Source organism: Eurytemora carolleeae, unplaced genomic scaffold, assembly GCF_000591075.1.
Source record: "Eurytemora carolleeae unplaced genomic scaffold, Eaff_2.0 scaffold1330, whole genome shotgun sequence".
In the NCBI taxonomy this organism is placed as follows: Eukaryota; Metazoa; Arthropoda; class Copepoda; order Calanoida; family Temoridae; genus Eurytemora; species Eurytemora carolleeae.
The window spans coordinates 37249-40352 of record NW_019397459.1 but is presented as its reverse complement, the minus strand read 5'-3'; positions in this window follow the sequence as shown (position 1 = coordinate 40352).

The following is a 3104-nucleotide window of genomic DNA, read 5'->3' as shown; positions in this document are numbered from 1 at the left end:
TAGAAGTCGCATTTATACATCGAATTGATGAAAATCACTATGGGCACATCAATATATTGAGTTTACACTCCTTGCTAGCGTACACTCCCGTTTTACGGAAATTTAAACACAATTTCAGAGATAAACACACGGAGTTCTTTTTCCTCTTTTATCATAAAAGGATAGCGTTGTAAATCGGGATTGCATTGAGGGTCACTTGAAATTACGATCACAATCCCGTTCATTTTTAAAACAGGTAGAAGAACTATATCTGGGAAAAGATATTAAAAAGGAAAAAAGGGATTACGAAAATAAAATTTAAACAATAGAAGAAAAAATGAAAAAAAAGAAGGAATCTCCATTACATTTATCTATTGGAATTTTAAGATACTGATTTTGCATCTTTAAGAATTTTTATCAATCTTATGGAATTCCTAAAAGAAGAATCCAACGTTATGTCAGGGGACCCTCCATTTTAAAATTGCAGGGTTTAAAAAACATAGAATTATAGCTTTGGTTTTAAAATTTCACATGGTGGTACAGGAAGCAATTATAGGTTTCTTTAGAATCTATCTATCTATCTATCTAGCCAGCTAGCAAACATACCTATAAATCAGTATCTGTATCTGTCTAACTATATATCCAGCTTCAAACCTATATATTTCTATGTATCTATCTATCTATTTATTATCTATTTATGTATCTATCTAACTATCTACTGTAAAAAATACTTTTACTTCTACAGTCTACACATCATAAATGGTTTGCTGTAACTTTACATTATTATATCTTACTCTGAAAAGGTACATGGGGGGGGGGAGGGGGTCAGCCAAAATGAGTTTATTTCATAAACTCATAAACTCATATAAGGCTTGTCTGCTTAATAACTTTTTTGTGAGAAGTCTCTAAGTTGTTTAACAGTTATGTTTTAGTTAAGAATTTCGACCGAAAACCCGCTACTTGACAAAATAAAGGTTTTGGCGTGCTGCCGACATATTTTCTAAATGGCTGTCACGTCAGAATCTTTTTATATATTTAGATTATCCCAAAACCGCTGTGCTTTCTTGTACTTTGGCTCTAAAATATATGTTTTTCTTCCGAAATAGCTCACTGTAACAAAGACGACATCTAAATATATTCAGGGTTTACAGGATAAATATATGAACTGGAAAAGTATTTTTAAAATGAAATCATTATAAATCAGTGCAAGCTATAATTGATACAATGTTTGTAAATGAAAAGATTATTATAATATATTCATTTTGTCCATTCTCACCATGAAACACAAGACAAATGCATTTAAAGAGAAGGATTGTGACAAAAACCAATCACCCCCCCCCCACTAAAATCGCTCACCAGGGGGTGGGGCGTTTACCGACCATTACCAGCCCTGCTGCTGAATGGCTAGCAATTATCCCGATAAAGTAAAAATATGTGTCTAGTCGTCTGACTTTCTAACCCTTTTTAAATCGAGAATATTTGTAACCGACAAAAAAATAAAATATCAAAATGGAAAAAATATTGCATGTTTTAATTCTTTCCATAGGTATAGGAGAGGGTTACACACAAAGGATGAAACTTTGAAACGATTTATTCAGTCTTATTTCTGACATTAATGGAATTTCCTACAGATGAACACTTCTATAAATCTTGAAAATCAATGTCTAATTCTCTGTGGCTAACCCTGTAAAATAAGATAAATGAACCTTGGACATATGTTCCAGTCTTATTAAAATTGAACAAAATTGCTAGATTGACCTTATCCCCTATTGGCCCTCCTCGGTTTAATGTATCTTAATCCAACTTTCAAAATCTTATGCCACGTGCTTATCCCAACTCCTAATTATCACTGAAATTTGAACGTATCCGAAATCTCCATTTTACTGGGAACAAAGCTGGGACGCATCGCATTCCAAATAACGATTATTACTGCGATACATTCAAACTCCTAAAAGTTTACATTGAAGACTAATAACCTATCAGACCTGGATTTTCCCAAATAGATTCTAGTACAATAGATGGCAACGTAAAATTTGTTCACTCTCAGCTCAGCTGTATTATTACGTCATAAGTGTCAACTTAGTTTTTGTGTCCGACAAAATTATTAATAATAGTGATAATTTTAGAATCTTCTAATAAAAAAATGTAATTTTCTGTGTTCTTTATTTTCTGTTTTTACACTTTTTTATTTAATCTTGGAAAACCTGTCAACTAATGTGAGAAAATTTCGTTTTCCTTGTTCTCTTGTTCTCTGTTGCCACCTTTTGTACTTGATAATCTATTTGGATTTTCCCAACTAAGTAAAAGACAATGAAATCGTTCTTGAGTAAACAAATATGGCCTCATAAAATTCCATTCATAAAAATTTGTGATAAAAAAATTTCCATCAAAAATAATTAAAAATATCGAAAATAAAAACATGAAGTTTCAATTCAATTTTGAATTAAAAAGTGCCCGAACCCTGAGAATTAAATAGTTCTCACGGTTTCAAAGCATGGCGAGCCAGTAGCAAAACTGAATGCAATATTATTGTCCTACATGTTCAAACCTAAACTTGAAACCGGAAATCAGGATCCAGAGATGGACTTATATTAATGTTTGAGTTCTAGTTAAACTAAGTACGACTGGTTTAAATCCCAGAAGGGTTGAAATTAAACGTTTAAGATTTTTCTATCTCCTGTTGGTTTTAAGGATGTACTCAGGAGGTTTAGGATTTGAAAATTCAATTATAAAAGACATTTGAGCTTAAATAATTTTTTTTCTATTCGATCTTCTTTTATAGAATACAAACAGAGGTCCAAACATTTTTGTTAAATAGGGCTAATCTACCACGCCAGATTACAACTTTGACAACTTTTAATTTTAAGGATATGCTTCACACTAAAATCGATGCGAATTTTGCCAATTTATTTCTAAAAACTAAAGAAAAAACAAGTGCTTTATAGTTCTAAAATAAATTAGTCTAGGGCTACAAAATGTATAAGTTAGTTTGTTAGATAAAATCAACGACCAAGGCATGGGGCCAATTCAAAATCGAACCAATCTTGAAAATTGATGCAATTTTCCATAGCGAGCTAAGAGCTTTATTATTCAGACAAGTATACGATTCCTTGTCGTAATGGGGA